Source organism: Sitophilus oryzae, unplaced genomic scaffold (genome assembly GCF_002938485.1).
Source record: "Sitophilus oryzae breed Bouriz unplaced genomic scaffold, Soryzae_2.0 scaffold_465_pilon_pilon, whole genome shotgun sequence".
In the NCBI taxonomy this organism is placed as follows: Eukaryota; Metazoa; Arthropoda; class Insecta; order Coleoptera; family Curculionidae; genus Sitophilus; species Sitophilus oryzae.
The window spans coordinates 190,419-214,776 of NW_022147046.1; the positions used below are offsets into that span (position 1 = coordinate 190,419).

General features: G+C 33.6%; 2 pseudogenes; both read right to left on the reverse strand.

The window, feature by feature from the left end:
- Positions 1-731: 731 nt before the first annotated feature.
- LOC115885896 lies at positions 732-8,679 on the reverse strand (annotated as a pseudogene).
- A 908-nt stretch (positions 8,680-9,587) lies between these two features.
- Positions 9,588-12,528, reverse strand: LOC115885897 (annotated as a pseudogene).
- Between the last annotated feature and the right edge of the window lie 11,830 nt (positions 12,529-24,358).

Genomic DNA, 24,358 nt, shown 5'->3' on the forward strand with positions numbered 1-24,358 from the left:
TTGTACCGGTCAAAGCAACCGACGTTAGAAGATAGAAAGTTACTTTTCCATCCAGTTTCGGATATTCTATTAGTCTATCTCATCTACATCTCTCTTCACAACATTATCTTTCCATCGGGCATCATTTTCCCTAGGGAAAATAGTATAATGTGTTGTTATTTTAAAATCTGAATATATACCAAAATGTTTTGATGAAATTTGTTTTCTAACTTTATAGAAGAATTTCCCCACTGCATACTCATTTTGGCACACTCATTTACAACAGACACAGCACTTTAGAACATTAGCATAAGTATCATAGGACATAGACGAAATTTTTCTATGGTATAGGATTTCTTATTTAATTTTTTTTGCTAAAAAATTCAAATGTTTTAGCACTTATTGTTACTTTTTATTGTTTTAAATAAAAACAATATTATTAACAGTGCCATTTTTCTTTTAATTTTGCTATTGAAGTATCTACAGCAGGTACAATTTGTCCAACTTGTCTTGTAGGTGGATCCTCAACAATTAATAATTAATTATATTAATTAATAATATAAAAATAATTATTTTAATTCTTGGTGTGGTATCAACTCCCAAATCTTTTGAACTTAATTTTTGCATGGACTTCGTTAGCTTTGATACAAAATATTTTATTTTGTATAGAAATAAAAAATAGATTTACTTATAAAAAAATATAAATATAGCCCTAATTATAACAATTAAATGAAATATTGCAATAGCATGGATTACATGCCGTTGTAAGCTGGACTTCCACCTCCTTCCGTTACAACACAATATTTTGGCTCGGATCTTTAATATCGCAGGTTTTCCAGTGTATGGGTACGAACATAGTGGAGGCAGGTTTCTGCTTTCCGGCAACCAGCGCCGTCTCTGGGGACATATTCTTGACCACTCGCATCTTCAAATATCGCTCACATCTCGCATCTCCTAAAAAGCCATATAACAATACACAGATGCGTAACTTTGCGTATGTGCATGACGTGTATTGTATATGGCTATTTCGGAGATGCGAGAAGGATTCGGAAGTAGATAATTAAGAGGAAATTTACTTTATTAACTAACCTAACCTAACCAAACCATATTCAAACGCCGCGCCCGCCTCGCCGGGGCCACACATAGATGTATTTGGTCTATAAACCTGGCCAAAAGTGATATTTTTCTATTTTCATTTTTTATCTTAACTGAATACAAATCTATAAATACTAAATGTAAGCACGTTTATTAGTTATTAGCTTTTTTAAGTCGTAAGTTGACTGTCAAATAAATAATATATTTCAGTTAAAAGTATGAATTATCTTGAGTGTATTCTGAATATTTCTAAGATTATAAAAATAGTGGAATCGTTTGTAGTGCTTTTTCTGCAAATTGTTCATAATAACTGTCATGATGGATACAGAGCCAGCTTTGTTTGTTTGCTTTATTCTGTTTTATGCCATATTTTTATTTTGAAACATTTCCTTCTATTCTATTTTTTTTACAATGTTTTATATTTAAAAAATCAGTGGCATTTTTATAAGGTGTAAGACTATTCGGCAATATTCCGCATGGAAATTAGTATCCGTTCAATGCTTAAAGTCTCCAGCATTGGAATATGCACAAAAATCTTGCCAATATTTGCCACTGCCAAAAAAAAAACATTGATTTAAATAGATTCTTAAAGGAAATAGTCTTTACCCTATTAACACCCATCCTCGCTCAAATATCGTCTATAATATACAAATTACTTTCTTGTTCTAGCATCCTCATCCAATTGCTTGGTTTTGCACAGAATGGCCCTATTTGATCGGTGGAAAAGGTTTCAGAGTAGAGGAAAAAATATTGTGTAGGAAAAACAAAATGGGGTTCCATATTAGCAACCTCTCCTCTAATTAATAATTAATATTACTAGCAAAAAAGCAAAAAAATCATAAAACATAATTTTGGCCAACCTTTAGTTCTTAATACCCCCTGTGCGCCGTCGGCGCGTGCAAAAGCAGAAATAAATAAATTTTCGTTCCGGTAAAAGCGAGAACGCCGATGAACGCTGGTTGACGGTGCCTGCCTGCTTTCACTGTGAACTAGCCGATTTGATAACACGCTTTAATTTTTCAAGGTTATAAGCGCGAGGCGGCGCGGCGCACAGTAGTTCCCTCCCTTATAAAAATTTGGCCAAAACTCAATATATCGAAAAAAATTATTTTGATCATATATGATCAAATATTTTATAATCTATATTTAAAAACATGAAAGGTTTGTTATAAAAATATATTTTGGAAAAATGCACTTTAGAGCACCTATGTAATAACATTTATATACAATAGTCTAAAAAAGCATTTAACTATTTTTGTATCGACAATGAATAAATTACTCGCTTAGTGTTTTTCAAAATAATATAAAATAGTGCATATTATAATTAGACTATACTGCACGTATACTTTCCTCATATAATATCAGTTTTTGATAAATAAAATGAAAAAAAAATAATACTAACCATTTCAAAATATCAAAATATATTGTACCTTTGAAATATATTTTTATACATAACTAAATCAAGGATATCGAAGCTGAACTAAGTGATTGTTTTTAACTTAAATGAAACTTCATAATGTCTTTTTTAAGAACCATGTCAAATTAGCTGCTAATATCTGCTATTCAGCATAAATTGTCTTCGTAAACAAAAGTTTTATATAAATGTTGCATGGCTAAGAAATGTGCATTTAAAAAATTGAAATAGAGTATTTTAAATATTACATTGTTAGCCACGCCATAAAAAAATAACCGGCACACATTAATGTGAGTTTTTCTTCACAAATTTATTCTCGTTTCTTTGGTGTTAAGAAAATATTGGTAAAGTTCAGGGTATTAACATAGTATAGTACTAGATATTAACAAATATAAATTAACTTCAGGTTTTAACCAATTTTCGGATATATGTAGGTACCTACTATTATTAACCAAAATTTTAATAAAGAAGAAATAGCATGGCAACACCGCATAGTTTTCCAAATAAAAATAGTGTCCTATATGCACAATTTTATGCTGAATCGAATTATGTACAGAAAAATGGGAGCTGTGATTTAAAAAAGACAACGCTTTATCATTACTTTTTTTGATACCCTGTATATAACAAAATATTTTTAGGATATGCACTGTTATAAACCATGCAAATATCTATATAATACTTTTTTTCATATTTTCGTCTACAACGATGATATTGGACTTTCTCACACTAATAGGCCACTCTGTATCTATCTATTTATTAGCTTATGAACTATATACCGGTTATGTTCTAACCATTCTTCAATCTGTTTTTTTTTTCAATTTTTGTTAAATACCTTTATAAAGTAATACCCTTGTAATTATTGGTAAATAATAACACTTTTAAATTCTAATGAACCATCATCATTGAAAACGCCTAATGATAAAGAACTTTTTTTATATGTTAGGCAACTCCAAACGCCTAAATATTTATAGATTTACTAAAAAATATTAACTGATACATTCATTTTCACTGATATAATAAAATACAGGTTTTGGCCACGTACGTCCATAAGAGCGAACCAGTGTGCGGCGCGGCGCTACTATGTAACCATATACAGGGGTCCCAGAAATAAGTGTGCAAGTATGTGCAAGTATTTTAACTTAACTGGTAGTATAGTTCAGCCCCAGACATGCCTATGAGGTTTTTTTCTAAATATTTTTTTTTTGAAAATTCGGAATTTTTTGAAAATATTTTTGGAATTTTTTTGCAATTTTTTTTAGTTTTTATTTAAGAAAAATAATTTCTTGATAATATGGCAACATAGGTAGTAGATTAAATTTACAAGAAACAAAATCCAGAAAAGATCTCAAACAAATCTCGAAGTACTGGAAAGAATGTGTAAGGACCAAGAACTATTGACTGCAATAAAACGACGGAAAGCAGCATATTTTGGTCATATTTTTCGAAATAACAAATATAGTTTCCTACAGCTGATCGTTGAGGGAAAGATTGAAGGACGACGAGGCATCGGGCGTAAACGGTTTTCCTGGTTGCGGAATTTGCGCCAGTGGTTTAATATAGGAGAGGCCAGTGCAATTATCCGTTTGGCTCAAGACAGGGAGGAATTCTAATTGATGGTCGCCAACCTCCGATGAGGAGAAGGCACATTAAGAAGAAGGTTCTCAAAATTTTAGCAAAAAATATTTTTTTTTTTGGAAATTTTCGAATTTTTTTGGAAATTTTTAAATACTTATTTGAAAAACGATAAAGAGAAAATATGTTTCTTTTATCGAGATCTACCATCCTTTAAAATACTTGCACTTATTTCTGGGATACCCTGTTTATAACAATACACGTGATGCGTATACGCAAAGTTGCGAACGATGTCAAGAATAGGTGCCCAGATTGGCGCTGACTACCAGTAAGCGGCAAACCTGCTTGCACTGTGTTCGCACACTATGCAAATCGCGGCATTAATTTGCAGTCTTTGTCCTCCTGTCTCCAGCGGTACGAATTCATAAACTCCAGCGGGACAAAACAATCCTTCAAGACTATCATACACGGCTAGATTGTGTTTTACAGGTACCAAATCATCCTGCATGTGGTGGTTGATCAGCCTCATGATTTGTACCGGTCACAGCAACCGACGTTACAAGATAGAAAGTTACTTTTCCATCCGGTTTCGGATATTCTATTAGCTTGCTATCTTTGGCCGGCTTAAGTCTTTGGTATTCTGGATCTCGATGTTTGAATGCCCAAGGTTCCCTTCAACCAATCACAATAGATAATTATATATGCCATACCTTCGTACAAACCAAGGGGATTGTTAAAACTTGGTCTGATATTCCGTGCTGCTTTCAGTTCATTTTAAACCTAACAATTTTTAAATTTATCTTCGTAGCTGAATGTTTGAAACCTTCAGTTTTTTGCTTTTCTCCAAATATCGTTCCATATATACTTTCTGCTGCTAGCATTCCACTCTTCAATGCATTATGCGTACCTTTAACTTTAGGTAGATTTAAAAATCCCGCAGCACACCCTATTGAACAAGCCCCTGGAAACGTAAGCTTTGGTATACCTTTTTTGAATTGAAATCCACCTTCAAATAAGGCTCTTGCTCCATATTATATTCTATTCCCGTCCTCAAAATAATGCTTAACAGAAGGATGGTGTTTAAATCTCTGAAATTATTTAAACGGCCTCAAGTAAGGATTAAAAACAAGTAGAGAAACACAACAACCGCTTGTTAGACATGCAAATTTATCCTCTGTTACAGGTGTATTTAAAGGTGCGTTTTTCCTTTCCAGTCGGGAATAAGCTCAATCAATGCTGTGGGCCACCTACTGTGAAGCCTACTATTACATATGACCACCTACTTGTGAAGCCTTTTTCACCACAGTGACTTTTACTTCCCTTCCATCCTCTTGGGCAAGCTGTTTTGCTCGAATTACAGCACTCATACCGGCAGGCCCTCCGCCAATAATTAATATGTCTGTCTCATCTACATCTCTCTTCACATCGTTATCTTTCTATCGGGCATCATTTTCCCTAGGGAAATGATGCCTAGGGTATGTGTTGTTATTTTAAGATCTGAGTATTTTTCAAAATGTTTTATTGAAATTTGTTTTTCTAACTTTATAGAAGAATTTCCCCACTGCATACTCATTTTGGCACACTCATTTACACCAAACAAAGCACTTTAGAACATTAGCATAATTATCATAGGACATAGACGAAATTTCTCTATGGTATAAGATTTCTTATTTAATTTAATTTTTTTGCTAAAAAATTCAAATATTTTAGCACTTATTGTTACTATTTATTATTTGAAATAAAAACAATATTATTAACAGCGTCCTTTTTTAAATTTTGCTATTAAAGTATGGATACTTTGTATGTAAATTGTACCTAATGTGGACATTAGGTACAATTTGTCCAACTTGTCTTGTAGTTGGATCCTCAACAATTAATAATTAATAATATAAAAATAATTAATTAATTAGTTTATATAAATCTATATAAACCCTACCAAACCTCAGCTCCATCTGCGGTAACGCAGATGCAGTAAGTTTAATTATTTTAATTCTTGGTGTGGTATCAACTCCCAAATCTTTCGTACCTTTAACTTTAGGTAGATTTAAAAATCCCGCAACACACCCTATTAAACATGCCCCTAGAAACGTAAGCTTTGGTATACTTTGAAATCCACCTTCAACTAAGGCTTTTGCTCCATATGATAAATTCTATTCCCATCCTCAAAATAATGCTTAACAGAAGGATGGAGTTTAAATCTCTGAAATTTTTTAAACGGCCTCAAGTAAGGATTGGTATAATCTAATCTATGGTGGGTGCCTACTGTCTCTGGGTATCAGGAAAAACAAGTACAGAAACACAACTACTGCTTGTTAGACATGCAAATTTATCCTCTGTTACAGGTGTATTTAAAGTTGCGTTTTTCCCTTCCAGTCAGGAATAACCTCAATCAATGCTGTGGGCCACCTACTGTGAAGCCTACTACTACATATGACCACCTACTTGTGAAGCCTTTTTCACCACAGTGACTTTTACTTCCCTTCCATCCTCTTGGGCAAGCTGTTTTGCTCGAATTACAGCACTCATACCGGCAGGCCCTCCGCCAATAATTAATATGTCTGTCTCATCTACATCTCTCTTACACCAAACAAAGCACTTTAGAACATTAGCATAAGTATCATAGGACATAGACGAAATTTCTCTATGGTATAAGATTTCTTATTTAATTTTATTTTTTTGCTAAAAAATTCAAATATTTTAGCACTTATTGTTACTATTTATTATTTGAAATAAAAACAATATTATTAACAGCGTCCTTTTTTAAACTTTGCTATTAAAGTATGGATACTTTGTATGTAAATTGTACCTAATGTGGACATTAGGTACAATTTGTCCAACCTGTCTTGTAGGTGGATCCTCAAAAATTAATAATTAATAATATAAAAATAATTAAGTAGTAAAATAATTAGTTAATATAAATTTATATAAACCCTACCAAACCTCAGCTCCATCTGCGGTAACGCAGATGCAGTAAGTTTAATTATTTTAATTCTTGGTGTGGTATCAACTCCCAAATCTTTCGTACCTTTAACTCTAGGTAGATTTAAAAATCCCGCAACACACCCTATTAAACATGCCCTTAGAAACGTAAACTTTGGTATACTTTGAAATCCACCTTCAACTAAGGCTCTTGCTCCATATGATAAATTCTATTCCCATCCTCAAAATAATGCTTAACAGAAGGATGGAGTTTAAATCTCTGAAATTCTTTAAACGGCCTCAAGTAAGGATTGGTATAATCTAATCTATGGTGGGTGCCTACTGTCTCTGGGTATCAGGAAAAACAAGTACAGAAACACAACTACTGCTTGTTAGACATGCAAATTTATCCTCTGTTACAGGTGTATTTAAAGTTGCGTTTTTCCCTTCCAGTCAGGAATAAGCTCAATCAATGCTGTGGGCCACCTACTGTGAAGCCTACTACTACATATGACCACCTACTTGTGAAGCCTTTTTCACCACAGTGACTTTTACTTCCCTTCCATCCTCTTGGGCAAGCTGTTTTGCTCGAATTGCAGCACTCATACCGGCAGGCCCTCCTCCAATAATTAATATGTCTGTCTCATCTACATCTCTCTTCACATCGTTATCTTTCTATCGGGCATCATTTTCCCTAGGGAAAATGGTATAATGCGTTGTTATTTTAAGATCTGAGTATTTTCCAAAATGTTTTGTTGAAATTTGTTTTTGTAACTTTATAGAATAATTTCCCCACTGCATATTCATTTTGGCACACTCATTTACAACAAACACAGCACTTTAGAACATTAGCATAAGTATCATAGGGCATAGACGAAATTTCTCTATGGTATAGGATTTCTTATTTATTTTATTTTTTTGCTAAAAAATTCAAATATTTTACCACTTATTGTTACTTTTTATTATTTTAAATAAAAACAAGATTAGTAACAGTGTCCTTTTTCTCTTAATTTTGCTATTAAAGTATCCACATTAGGTACAATTTGTCCAACTTGTCGTCTTGTAGATGAATCCTCAACAATTAATTATATTAATTAATTAGTTTAATTCTTGGTGTGATATCAAATCCTAAATCTTTTAAACTTAATTTTTGCATGGACTTCTTTTAAGTTTTTTTTCGTTTTTAGCTTTTTGAATATATTATATTTCAAGAATTTTTTTCGTCACTTGTTTTCAAAGAATTAAGCGAATACGACTTTTTTATTTTTTTAATAAAAAGTATTTTATTTTGTATTGAAATAAAAAATAGATTTGCTTATAAAAAAAATATAAATATTGCCCTAATTATAACAATTAAATGAAATATTACAATGGCAAATTAATTTGCAGTATTTGTCCTCCTGTCTCCAGCGGTACAAATTCATAAACTCCAGCGGGACAAAACAATCCTACAGGACTATCATACACGGCTAGATTGTGTTTTACAGGTTTCGAATAATCCTTCATGTGGTGGTTGATCAGCCTCATGATCTGTACCGGTCAAAGCAACCGACGCGCGACGTTACAAGATCGAAAGTTACTTTTCCATTCAGTTTCGGATATTCAATTAGCTTGCTACCTATGGCGGGCTTAATTCTTTTGTAGTCTGGATGTCCTTGTTTCAATGTCCAAGGTTCCCTTCCACCAACGATGTATGCCATACCACCGCACAGACCAAGGGGATTGTGAAAACTTGGTCTAATATTCCATACTGCTTTCAGTTCATTTTAAATCCAACTATTTTTAAATTTATCTTCGTAGCTGAACGTTTTTTTGCTTTTCTCCAAATATCGTTTCATATATGCTTTCTGCTGCTAGCATTCCACTCTTCATCGCATTATGCGTATCTTTAATTTTTAATAGTACAATGTGTTGTTATTTTAAAATCTGAGTATTTTCCAAAATATTTTGTTGAAATTTGTTTTTCTAACTTTATAGAAGAATTTTACCACTGCATACTCATTTTGAAACACTGATTTACACCAAACAAAGCACTTTAGAACATTAGCATAAGTGTCATAGGACATACGAGTAGACGAAATTTCTCTACGGTACAGGATTTCTTATTTAATTTTTTTGGCTAAAAAATTCAAATGTTTTAGCACTTATTGTTACTTTTTATTATTTTAAATAAAAACAATATTATTAACAGTGCCCTTTCTCTTTTAATTTTGCTATTAAAATATCCATATCGGGTATAATTTGTCCAAATTGTCTTGTAGGTGGATCCTCAACAATTGATTATTAATAATATAAAAATAATTAATTATATTAATTAATTATTTTAAATCTTGGTGTGGTATCAACTCCCAAATCTTTTAGACTTAATTTTTGCATGGACTTTTTTTAGCTTTCTAAAAATACATAGGTTACACAGACAAAAGCTTTTTGATATTTCTTGAATGGACTAGAACTTCTTACTGGACTAGAACTGGGCCGGTAAAAAGTTGCATCTTATCTCGTCTCAAGTTACACTAAGATGAATTCCAACTAATCATATCTAAGTAATGTAGAATTTCTAACAATAAATTTTGTTAACAACACAATTGATTTGATAGTGGAACAAGTTCTACGTGGATTTTACCCAAACCGCTGGAACCCACTGAGGTTCTCTTTCCAAGCTATTGATGTCACATAATAAGTCGTGATGAGCTCTTTCTGTATCGTTATTAATAATAATAAGATCGAAGAAATGGCCGAATTTGTTCTCCATTTACCGGGTTTCTCTATGATTTACACTAAGTCTTCTTCTTTATATCATTCCCCCAGTCTGCCTTTCATAATTTTCAAGTTTTCTAAATTAGGTACAAACACCACGTAAAGTTTCAAGTCTGAAGTTCTCAGTATCTTCAAATTCTGAGGATGCAGGTTAAGTACGCTTCTTTTCTTGGTCTTGACATGTGGGGTATGGCAGCAGCAAATCTTTCTGAATTAATCGCTTTCGTAGTTCCTGTCTACCGATATCGGGTGGACTAATAAGCACTATGGGTATTTTTTGTCTCTCTTTGTTAAAATAAAGATACTTCCTCATCGTAAGTTCCTTCCGGACGTAGTTCCTGCATCATAAGCTCCTTACTTTTTCTTCTTTTTAGATGTAGTACCTCATAATAGAGTGGCGGACTTATTATTTGGTTTTGTCATTCGCTCTTCCGCTGCTAATCGCATGCTTTGCGAGGTTCAAGTTAACGTCTCCTTTCTGCTGCAATGGCTAAACTGGACGGGACCTACTTGTTTACGCGGAATCCGAACCGCGGTTCTCGGCCATATCATGGTCAATGGCCTACCGACTTAGGAAGTGTCTAAATTAACTCTTACTCACGAGATATCCGATCTCATCCGGCCTTGAACCGGCGTGAATGAGCAGTGTGTATCAATAGATTTTACACTTTTCCCTTTTTGGACAACAGCACGATGCAAAGTTTCGAACCGGTCACCGTCCATCCACTAGCATCGCCTTACGTCGCTTAACTTCGGTGTTCTAATGGGAACCGGTGTTTCGACGTAGCTGGGCCGTTGCCCAATCGCATGCTTTCTCTCTAATGTTAGAACGAGAGTGATGGAATGAGTCCAGCGAGAGTTCGGTCTTCTTCAGTCTCTCTGTAATATAACATGTCTAATAACATGTAATATGTCTCTCTGTCTAATAACATGTAATATGTCGCCTTTAACTTATGCCCAATTCTCTACAAGGTATGTACATGTCGTCCTCAGGGTCATAGTCGAACAACGCCTTTGCATGAAGCACCAAATCTCTCAACATGTATGTTCTTGATTGTTATGCCGGGATGATAAGTATGGTCAATGATTCTTCTATATCTTTAAGAATATCTCAAATGCTTTTCTATACCATTTACTTCCAAAATTTCATCGCGCTCATGAAGAAGACCACTTTTCTCACTCGACCTATAATAACAGCATCTCCCTCGTTCGCTTCCGTAGCGACAGACCGAGAGGAGCTTGTTATAAGGGGAATGTGATGTCAAATCCGGTGGTAAACTCGAAGCAACACCATCATGAGCCACCATCAAACCTTCGAATTCGTACCTTGTCATTAAAGTACCAAATTCCACCGCGTAGGCACTCTGCGCATGGCTCAAAGTTTCCTGGGCGTCACTGAGAGCACTTTGAGCTATGGGCTGTGTCGGACGAGCGGAGGTCTGCGAGCGAACAGCCTGTATCTTGTTAGGTATAGCCAGTGTCCGGCCAAATTGAGGTGACAACAGGAGGGACTGTATGGCAGCTATACGTCCCTCTAGACCGGAAATACCCGATCCGGCTGACGTTTTCTTCAGCTGAAGTTGGGGTCTTTGAACGGCGTCGACCAAATCATCATAAGCGTATGCTGAATGGGTACACTCCTTCTCTTCCTCGGGTGACTCCGATGTGAAATCCGTAACTTCATTTCTTCAGATATTTTTGGTTTGGTTTGGTTACATAAATATGGACATGCATTTTTTCAAAAATATGAAGACAATATGGTTTTTTTCTTCCATTTTTTAGACAATTGTGTGTGAATTATTTTTATATCGACTGGCGATTGCTAGATGTACAGGATGTTCCATTTTGGTGTGTTTTATGGGGTTTCTGGTTTATGAGTAGAGATATAAAGATGCTGTTTTCACATCATTATTCTACTTATTATGAAAAAAAAAGTTATTTCTTATTTCTTTCTTTTACTTTTTATTATTTAATTAGTAGAAATTTTTGCATTTTTCGATAACCTTTGTATCTCGATTATCTTATAACTTATCGAAAAGGTGAAAAGGGTCAGTGATGGGCGGTGGGTAAGTAACCAATTTGTAGATAAATAAAATCTCGGTATATATGTATATACCTGTAGATTTAGATGAACATCCTGTAATGAAGTTCATAAAATTTCTGGGCCACCCTGTATATTGTATTAATATTATACTAGAATAATAGAGACCTGATTCTCTTTTAATAATGACAGGCAGTGTATTTTATTGTTAACTCATTACTGTAATGAACTTCATTAGTGTTTCTATTGTTGAATTAAATAAGTTAAATATTTAATTGCCATTTTGTAAGAGAGTTTTGATCGGTTTTGGTCGCCGTGGTTCGGTGCGAGAAACCGAGACGTTTGCGCCGCTCTCCCTACCAGTGCAGGTTGAGTGGAGGGGAGCGTAGTCGAGTACCTCGGCCGCACCAGCACTACAGAGGTTTGATTTGATGTCCAGGGCTCGCGTGTGTGATTATCCCACAGGACGCCGATTATTTTGCGATCGATCCAGGACTCGCGTTTGTATATCACGGGACGCTTTTAACGTCGACGCCGATCCGAGGTTCGTATTACGTTGTCAAAACGGACGCCGTTCCAAGAAATGTTTAGCTGCGACCATCGGGACGCCTGAAACGACGTCGCCGCCGTTTAGAGAATCGCGTCATAGTAGAGTATGTTGCTCCGGTACTTACGTGTCCGTGTTCATTAGGACGCCACTAGATTCGACGTCGATTAGGAACTCGCGTCGCTTTATTTTATAGAACGTCATTGCGGGAACGCGTTTTTAATTCACGGGATAGAACCAGTCAGAGAGTTGCATATCGGGAATAGTCGATCAAAACTCTAGAGGTACACGGTTGTTAGTGTAAATTTTGTGCTGCGAGGTGCTAGATATTTACTTTATTTTTATTATTGTAAACTTTACTTTACGGGTCTTTAAATATACATTTTATTTCACTGTTGTTACGATTCGAGGACATGAACCTTCCTGTATTATTTTTGTACATAATTAATTAGTTAAATAAAAGCCTAGTGTTACGTTATAGTTAATTGTGTGTTTTATTTTCTTTTCATCTCATCACTCCCTGGTATCTCCACTGTATAAAAGCTACCCGTATAGGCACTAGTGTTCTCTCAAACACTTTAAACATTGGGATGGCGCCCGAGGAACCGAACCAAGGCAACTCGACGTCAGTGGCCTCTCTCTAAAACGGGGGGTTCTCACAATCCTAATTTTAATAAAAGGAGTTCCGACGACCGCATGGTAAATACCCGGTATAATACCAGGAATAGAAATATACCAATATATAATATCTACAATATATATAAGAAATATTGTAGATATACTCCGTATTTCTGATATTACTGGTATTATACCGGGTATTTACTATGCGGTCGTTAGAAATACCTTTTATAAAATTAGACTGTTCATCTAAATGTACAGGTATATACCGGATATCCTGATTTTGTTTTGTTCTACCTATTGAGTACTTACCCACCGCCAGTGTCTCGTTTTTCAGGAAGAATGGCAGTGACGAAAGTGGTTCTTCGTTGGGAGCTGTCTATTTCGAAAAATGACTCAAACTTATGTTCTTTTTTTAAACAGGACACTCTATATATTATTTTTTATTTTATTTGCCTTGTTATGAGCTTTCGAAAATTATAATATACTCTATATTTATTTTTTTTTGGTACTGCTAAACTGCTAAACGGCTATAATAAAATAAGAGCCCTTTATTTAACTTAATTTTACCAGATAATTTTGCTTTGCATCGTGATATTTTGATGAACTACACGGAAACTGAACTTGTGCTGCTTTTAAATAACATGCCAATAACCAACATTTTACGTCGAATAAATTAGTTGATTGTTTTGATTACCTAATTTAAACCGGCCGACTATGTAATAAAGTTAAATAATGCATTTTTACCCCGTTTATGAAAATAAGTATTTTTGAAAGCTCGTAAAAAGGAAAATAAAATAATATACAAAATATCGTATTTAAAAAAACATATAAGTTTTAGTCAATTTAAAAAAAAGACAGATTCCAACGAAGAAATAGTTACGTCACTGCATTCTACGTGAAAAACTGTACGGGAGACCGTTTTCACCTTTTCGATAAGTTATGATACAAAGGGGATCGGAAAATGCAATAATTTCAGATTCGCCCTATATTTTAGGAAGTAAGAGAGCTAGGACATATCTGTATGTAGCATCTTTAGTTTCATAAAAAAGTAACAGCGTAATGTGAAAACCGCATCTTTGTATCTCGACTCATAAACGAGAAACCCTGCAAAACACACGAAAATGGGACACCCTGTACAGACGTACTGCCAAATCAAGAAATCAACTACGAATGAAATCCAAGATCGATTTATATATTTTAATATTTTTTTGTGTTCGTGATAATTCCTTTGCTACTTTCTCCAAAAACCGACAGTACGTGGAAGGAGCGTTTCGAGGAAGTAAACAGACGAAGTAGCGTTTTGACGAAGGAGGAAGGAACACAGAGTCGCATAAAATCGACATTTTCCCATAGTAAATATATGATTTTTGGACGAAGGGACGCGAGGAAGGAACGAAGTGAAGTAACGAAGTGTGAGTATGGGGCTTAAGCCCTCCATACTTATGTCTAACCTAAACTACCGAAACACGAACGAGAAACAAAGCAAAGGGAAATACATACATAATAAAAAATACTTACATAATCAACATCTGAAGCACTACTGACTTGGAACCGTGTTTACTGAATTACTGCCTAAAAGAAACTGTCCATATTTCTTAGATAATTTCTAAAGGCAAAATAGCCATGGGCGTATCTGACCAGGGTCGGACTGAACCTAAGGGACCCAGGTGGCATTGTGATTTTGAAAATATTCTTCGCATAGAGGCTAAAATATTTAAATACTTAGATTTTTTTGACGATCTCTTGTAAAATTTGACGTGTACATATTATACAGGGTGGCGCACCTCATTCCCCTCGGTTGATTATACGAAAACGGGAAAATATAGAAACGAAATATTTTATGGGTATATGTGGGAAGGCAATGTGCATAATTTAAAATTATTTTAAAATGTACAGGGTGTGTCAGAACTAAGATCCATACCAAAGTTATGTTTTTTCTTATGGAACACACCCGTTATTTTATTTAATTTTTGGATTCTTGGGCATAAAATAAGGTATTTATTATAAGAGTTTAATATGTTTAAAAGCTTTGGTTTTTGAGATATTTAAATATGCATGCTATAATAAAAAAGTTTGTCAACACCTCGTACATTACTTTTCCGAATTAATTCTTGTGCTGACTTTCAAGCCAGAGAAATAAACTTTACTAAAAAGCATTTAAAACACATGCAAGTGGCGCCCTCTACAAGTAAGAGTCATATTGACTTCAAAATTCAATTTATCATGTCTCTCGTCTAACTCTCAAACACCAATTTTCATCCAAATATTGACGTTACTTCATAAATTATTTGAAAAAAATCGAAATAAAAATGAAACTTCTACACACTGTATTTTCGAAACTAAGCATTTTAGGACATACATTTATATGAACTTTTTTACTTATTTTTATCTGCAGAATATTCTGCCGAAGTTTCCGGAATACAGTTCGGGCCACCCTGTATACTGTTGCGGACCTGTGTGGACTCAGCCTAACCCGTTCTAATATGTCCCGCCTCCATTTGACCTGGAATCGCATTAAAGAAGAGACATCGTAATGACTCATCGAACGTTTGAGAATAATCGAGTTCCACTGGAATGGCGGAGTACATACGACAACATTCTAAATCTGCTCTATGCAATGATCTAATGGAGACTATTCGAGAACTGTTCAGCTGTGGGTATTATAACCCGAGGCCTGTGCGAAGGAGAGACAGAAACAAACTGATCGGTCGACGCGTACAGTTGCCGCGCTAAATTCAAAATAAATTCCTTTTAGATAAATAGTTAGATAAATAGTAAATAAGTTGTAAATAGTTCTTTAAGTAGTTTTATCGTTATTGTTTTGTTACTTAGTGTAAAATAAATTGTGTTTAAATAAATTTGACTTTCTATCCACACGGAACCGACGATAAACGTAACCAATACCATATTCAAATTATATCTGTTAATTTATATAATATAATGTTGAAGATTTTTTTACGCTATGTTTAATAAAGAACGACACAGAGATCTCAGGACAACACAGGTCATTACGATCTCATATAAAATTAATTACTGCCCTAACGTATAAATAATAAGAAGATAATAACTGAATATAAGATTAATTATAAATAAATAATATACAGGGTGGTCCATTAGTGCGAGGAAGTCCAATAACGTTGTTTTTGTCGAAGATGTGAAATAAAGTTGTATACAAATGTTACATGGTTTATAAAGGGTCAAAATATTAACCTTTTTATGTGACACCCTGTATGTAACAAAATATTTTTAGGATACGCCCCTTTATAAACCTTGCAAGTACGGTATATGTAATTATTTCATATCTTCAACAACGACGACGGTATTGGACTTCGTCCCACTAATGGGCCACCCTGGATATTTAAATTATTTTTTTTAGTTTCTTGATGGGGCAATGGATGGGACATTATAATGCTAACAAATCACATCCAATGCCACGACACAATTAATTATCACTTCTTGGTAAATATTGTTCAAACGTTCATTGATCAAAAAACAAATCAGGGATAGCTTTAAGAATATGAGTTATTTTACATGTAGATGATAGAGTAGGGAAGCCCGCCGAGGATGGCCAGACAAGTATGGCCAGTACGACCCTGTGCTGAAAATTACCCAGTAAACCCAGTATTACCCAGTAAATATATTTATTATCCATAAAGGTACCTACCCTCGTCGGAGCATTTAAGGGTCAAGTATTGTCTGGATGGATAAGGACGTGACTAATAGAAATTTCGATGTACAGGGTGTCCCACTAAGAATAGCTCTCGGCTGTATCTCGGAAAGTATTAGTCGCAGGACTTGCGGAAAAAATATTTATAACTAAAAAGAGTATAAAAATTGCTGGAAATTATTTTCAAGTTTGTAGATGGCCGCTAGAAGGCGTATTTTAAAAAAAAATTGCCTAGGTAAAATGTACTATAAATAATAGCTTCATAATCTTCAGTAAATTTAGGATCTTTTTTGTTAGAAGCATTTTCCCCTATCTGCTAAAATAAAGTGGTGGGGGAAGGTTACATCTCTTATTATTTAAATGTTAATAAGTCCGGACTGGATAATTGAAATCCAAAAAGTGGGATCTTGTTTAAAAGAGCGTTTCTTACTCTATATTATACCACATAGACAATAAAAATAAGGTTTTGAACGTAGGCGCTAGGGGGCGCTGTTTTACAACTTAACAAACATTACGCGTTTTTTCAAAAATAAATAAATGCGATAGTATATGTAATTTTAGCTGATACTAAAGAGTAATAAGAGATACTAAGAGAAGCTTAAAAAGTCGGCGAAAACCGCATCTTGATATCTTTGTTCAAACCAAAGTTATTAGCAAAATCATAATAAATACGAAAAAATAAACGCTTAATTACCTTATTTTTCTAACACGATATCACTAGCCCTCTTGATTATGACTATTCTCATGAAAAATAAGATAAAAAAGATTATTTTATTCAAAAAATCGACAATGTACCAGAATACCATAATACTAGGTGTATTAATATCTAATAATAATTAAGGTATCAATGACAGTGATCAAGAAACGACGCCTCAGTGAATTCATGGTAGGCTTTGGAAAAAAGTTTCTTAGGGACAGTTTAAACATCAAAATATTATAACATTAACATTTTGATAGTCTCAGCAGCGTTTTTATGTTTTGATTGCTTTTCTAAAAATTCCTTTCTTCAAAAGAGAAAAAAACGCTGCTAAGACTATCAAAATGTTGCTCTAATAACACTGACGTTTATACTTATTACGTCAAAACTTCAAAAGCAACTTTTTCCCAAAGCCTACCATGACTTCACTGAGGCGTCGTTTCTAATTCACTGTCATTGATATCTTAATTATTAGATATTAATACATCTGGCAATATGGCATTCTGGTATATTGTCGATTTTAGAATAATCTAATCGTTTCTATCTTATTTTTTATTAGAATGGTCATAATCAAGAGGGCTACTGTAACCGTGTTATAAAAAAAAGGTAATTAAGGCCTTATTTTTTCGTATTTATTATAATTTTGCTAATATCTTCGGTTTGAAAGAGGATATCAAGATGCGTGTTTTGCTGACTTTTTAAGCTTTTATTACTCTTTCTTTACTATTAGCTAAAATTACATATACTATCTACAACATTTAATTTTTTTGAAAAAACGCGCAATGTTTGTTAAATTGTAAGACAGCGCCCTCTAGCGTCTACATTCAAATGCTTATTATTATTGTTTATACTGTATAATATAGAGTAAGAAACGTTCTTTTAAACGAGCCCCCGTTTGTTTAGTTAGTACCTAACCTAACCGTTCATCCAGTCCGGAGTTATAAATAAAAACAGATCTAACCTTCCCCCGCCACTTTATTTTGGCAGATACTGGAAAATGGTTCTAATAAAAAATATTCAAAATTTACTGAAGATTATGAAGCTATCATTTATAATACCCGTTTTTTCTTATTTTTCCGTTCTACAAACTTGAAAATAATTTCCAGCAATTTCTCATAGCCTCTTTAGTTATAAATATTTTTTTCCGCAGACCCTACGGCTAATACTTTCTGAGATACAGGCGAGAGCTATTCTTCGTGGGATACCCTGTACAGGGTGGCGCCCCAAATACAACGCGGAGGCTCCAAAGAGAACTACAGTTTGTATTGAAATAAAATCTTGTGAACATATTATGTTATGTAGGCTAATTTAGATCTTTTCTAAAAATATATTTAGTGTTTTACAGCGTGTCTCCAAAAAAAATACTCATCATAGTTGTGATTTTTGTAATGGAACACCCTATATATTAATTTATTTTTAGATTCTTGGAGAAAAGTAAAGGTGAGTTTTATTAGGGAAGTATATAATTGAAATGGAAGGCTTTTGACTTTGAATTTAACATTTTCTAAAAATTAAGAACAATTTTGAAATTTCAATAAAATCTACCTGAATTGGAATTTACCCAGTATAGCCTAATATGTATTTAAAATAACTATTGTACTTTAAATCAAATCAAAATGGGACCCAAACAGTTATACAGGGTGAGAGAATTAATATTGAACATTGGTGACATTTAAAAGCAAGTTACTCCTTTAGTTTAAATGGAACACCCAGTATATTATTCCGATATTCAATGGGGAATTCATGTCTCTTCAAAACACTATTAAGGTTGCTTACCTCTAAAACAAAGATTTTCCTAGATATTTTCATTGTTATGATTTAGCGTGAGTAGATCTTTATTATTTGATAAAAATTAGAATGGCTGTGATATGTCTGAGGTTACTTCAACATAGCTGTCTAATTAGTTCAGTTTTAGCAACTAGTTATCATTTTGTGTCTGTTAAAACATAAAAAAAATCCCAGAAATTTGCCGAAAATGGAAACTTATGCTACATCAGAGAAAATTGATATAGTTCTATTATATGGTGAATACAGTGTGCAATCAACAATTAATAGAATACTTAAATGCTCCTGATTTTATCTGGTCTGGGCTTTTTTTAGTGATATGTTAAAGACAGTGTTCACAAAATTCGACCAACTATTGTAGACAACATGAGAACACTGATTGTGGCTGTTTTTTCGAAGTAGAACTTCACATATGCCTTTTAACATGAACATATATTTTGAAAAGAAAATTATTTTATGCAGGAAACAGGAAAGGAAGCATTTTGAGCATTTGATTTCATCTAGTTAATTTTTGTTACATAATTATAGATTTATATCTAGTTTTAATTCTGTGATAATTAAAATATGTTTTAAACGTATATCTTTTTATTAGAGTATTTTACCCTACATCCACAATTTTTTGTTAAATTAACACAGCCATTTTTTCAAATAATCTAAGATCTACTGACGCAAAATCATAAAAATTAAAATATCTAGTAAAATCTTTATTTGAGAGATAGGCAACCTTAATAATATTTTGAAGATATATGAATTCTCCATTGAAGGTCGGAATAATATACTGTTACGGATTCCGTGGGTCCACTATTTAAGCTCACGATAAAATACTTAACGAATTTATTTGTTTCACTCTGTACACACAACTTATACTATTTACAACACAACTTATGCAACTACTATTACTCTAACGGTATTTCGCGTTATTTTTAAACTTCAGACTTAGACTTCAAACTTCAAACTTAAACTTGTCCAACCGTCAAAGCGCGGGCCTTATATACCCCCTAGGCGGTTGTTTCTAGATTTTTCTAAAGAATTCTATAATTTTCTTTACTTTCTGGCGAATGCGCCAGGTTCCTCAATGCACAGTCTTCTTGGTATCACCAGGTATCATAACAATTTTCGATGATCTTTCTTCCATATTTCCTGGTCTCTTCTCTTTAGATACAGAAAATTCCTCATTTCCGATTTTCAGGATGTTTCTATGGTGATCAAACGAAAAACCATGTTGACTGATCACATCCATACCCATGATAAAATCATCTTCAATGTCTGCCACTAAAACGCTATGCCGAAACTTCAAATTCCCTAACTCCAATTCCATGAAAGCCTCTCCCCGTACAACGGCCATTTCCCCCGTAACTGTACGTAAATACACTCTTCTTCTAAGAGGCATCATCTTCAATCCTTGCACTGAGTTAGTCCGCACCAATGATACCATAGCGCCTGTGTCCACAGTCATTCGAATTCTTCTACCATTGACCTTCCCGTTGATCACCAAACTGTCAGCGGTTTTTCCGAATCTTCGAAAATGTTCTCAAGCCGGTCGTGTTCTTGTTGACGTCGTAATTTTTCCTCTTCCTTTTCTTTTCTCATATTCTCCATAAAATCGCCCAATAATTTGCTTACTTCCTCCATTTTCTTCGTTTGCTCCCTTGTACCAACCATAAAAATTCTCTAATTCGGTTTAAAAATCTTCCAATCCACTTAATTTCTTCTTAAAATCCTCTTGAATCGCACTTCCGACACCAATTGTTACGGATTCCGTGGGTCCACTATTTAAGCTCACGATAAAATACTTAACGAATTTATTTGTTTCACTCTGTACACACAACTTATACTATTTACAACACAACTTATGCAACTACTATTACTCTAACGGTATTTCGCGGTATTTTTAAACTTCAGACTAGACTTCAAACTTTAAACTTCAAACTTAAACTTGTCCAACTGTCAAAGCGCGGGCCTTATATACCCCCTGGCGGTTGTTTCTAGATTTTTCTAAAGAATTCTATAATTTTCTTTACTTTCTGGCGAATGCGCCAGGTTCCTCAATGCACGTTGCGATTTTTAGCAGTATGCAGTTATGCAACCAGTAATACACCTTGACAATACCTTACTGGATATTCCATTTAATAGTGTAACTTGCTCTTAAAAGTGATCAATGTTCAATATTAGTTTTGCTCTACCCTGTATAACTTTTCGGGTCAAATTTTAATTTGGTTTAACATACAATGGTTATCGTAATTAAATATCAGGCTATACAGGGTCAATTACAATTTATACAGCTATTATTGAAATTTAAATTTTATTCTTCGTTTTCACAAAATGTGAAATATGTCAAAATCGTTAAATTTTAGGCATATGCTTCATCAATAAAATTTACCTTAATATTTTTTCTAGAATCCGAAAATCAATTAATATATAGGGTGCTCCATTTCAAAAAACACAATTTTGATGTGTAACATTTTACATGCTCATATTACATGCTCCCAAAATTTCATTTCGATATAAACTACCTTTCTCCTCGGTGCTTCCGCGGTGTATGAGAGGTGCCACCCTGTATAAATATACCGGGTGCGTCTCAAAAGTGGCTCACCCCTATAACTTTTTTATTTTATCATATAAAAAACGAGATTTGGTATGTTAGTATATGACATAATTTAGGATTGATGGACGTATTCAATTCTTTTCTGTCACTTCCTGTTTCACCGGAAATGACTACAACTTTTGATTTGGTTTGGTTTGGTTTGGTTTTTGACATATCATATGTCAACTTATGACATAGTTGCTTAAAACAAAATTGAATTTGAAATTTCAATCTAGAGTGCCATGGATGTGTTAAAAACACTAATTTTTAATCAAGGAGCCTTGGGAAAATAGATTTGATCGTCTAAAGTTTTTCGTGCCTTATCCTGGCGGATTAAAAGATGCCCAAAGCGTATTTTTAATCATAACTCAATTTTTTCAAATGGAACAAGGGTGGCTCATTAGCATATTTGGAAAAGGCATTTTTTTACGAATAATTTGGTACCACACACTTGGTACATCGAGTCAAATTGTCGTTATGAGCCGCGTTTTACAATTTCAAATAAACCATATTCAAAAATGTGATATGATATGTCATTCTATTCAGAGTGTCATTATCTATCGAATATAGCAACAAAACACCGAGGGTGTCGTTTAAAAATCAAAAATTGTAGTTATTTCCGGTGAAACAGGAAGCGACAGAAAACAAACGAATACGTCAATCCATCCTAATTTCTGTCATCGTACAAACATACCAAATCTCGATTTTTTATCTGAAAAAATAAAAAAGTTATAGGGGTGAGCCACTTTTGAGACGCACCCGGTATATAAATTAACAGATATAATTGAATCTACAGTAAACGTAAAAAATTGAGACTGACTGTAAAACCTTGTCTACATATAACGTTTTACTCGTTCGGTTAAAAAGTATCAAGTAAAACAGTGTGTGTAGACGAAAAAACGGTTCTTTTATTTTAATATATAATTTTTATTAAAATTTTGTGAACTTTCTCTTCACTAAACACAGTACTATAATAATGCATAAAATCACAAGTGAAACTTCTATTGTGTACACTAGTAAAAACTGAAAAACGTGATTAAAAAATCAGTCTTAACTGACAGGAAAAACTTTTTTTTCTTTATTTTATGTAAATGATACAACCTATAAAACAATTCATCAATGATCAAGCTCTATCCTACACACTTACGGAACTAAAAAATAAGATTAAAAGAAGAAATAAAAATACCTTATAAGTAAAAAATGCAAGAAATATTAAAGAAATCCGAAAAAAATCCAAAACAGCCAGTATTTTTTTTTGGACTGGCAGTTTTGAGCTAAATGCCTAAACATAGTAAGACATGTTTGACGTAATAAGATATAAACTTAAGTGTTTTGCAGTGGTGGACTAAGCTTGTCGGGGGCCCGGGGCGGCGAAGCTAAATGTGGCCCCCGGTCTGTTTAGATAATGATATACTTCTAATGCACATTTTGTAAAAATTGAATGACGTATGTATAATGGTTGACAAAATTCAAGTATTTATACAGGGTGTCCCAGGCTGAGCCTGCGTTAGAAGTTTCTAGAGAACTACAATATCTAGATACGAGATTTTGTGCATATCATTGTTTCACAATGAGATCTATCGATTAAAAATATTTTCAATATGGCGACACTTTCGGAAGTACCGGAAGTTGAGAGCAACTTTCTTATTTTAAATGGGTGACCCCATTTTTTATTACATACTTAAATTCTCTGTAAAATTTTATGAATTTTGATACTAAACACAAATACCTAACGTTAACCGTTTTTGAGAGAAAAAAAAATATTTATAATTTTTAGAGGAGAAAAACTGCTTGTCAAAAATATGTATATAGCCTAAACGTCAAATTTAATGATTGTCACAGCCACTGTACCTACTATAAAGAGAAAACATGTGGCTATCTATGTCAAAAATTAAATTGTCCGAATGTCATATAATAATGGCCGCAGCTGTCATGGAATTGAGCGATTAAAAAATTATCATAAATCATTTTTTTTTCAAATGGAAATCCACTTTTTTTATTTCAATCGTGAAAAGGCTTTCGTTACTTTCGTTTTTAAAATTTGTTACTTTTTGACTATACATGTTCCTGTACCTAAAATAAATCGTTTTTGAGTTATTTAAGATTTAGCTTTAAAGCGTATATTTTTCTTGATTTTAACTAGTAGCCTATGACAGTATATTATCAATCATCATTTCCAAGCTAACTTTGCGCTGTTTTTTTTGATCGTACGGTATATTATTAAAATATCAACTATTCTACACTTTTTAAACTTTTAAGCAGCAGTAGTTATAATATAGGAAATTCAAATAATTCATTTTCTGACAGATGGAAATAAATTGTCTGACTGTTTGACACTAAAAGGAAGAAACGTTTAGGAAAACGAAAGGAAGAAAAATATACGTTTTCAAACTAAATCTTAAATAACTTAAAAACGATTTATTTTAGGTATAGGAATATGTCTAGTTAAAACGTAACGAATTGGAAAACCTTTTTTTACTTGTGAAATAAAAAAAGTGGGTTTCCATTTGAAAAAAAAGTATTTATGATAATTTTTTAATCTCTCAATTCCATGACAGATACCGCCATTATTATATTATGACATTTGAACAATTTAATTTTTGAAATAGATAGCCACATGTCTTTTCTTTATGTCACAGGGGCTGTGATAATCACTAAATTTGACTTTCAGGCCGTAGAA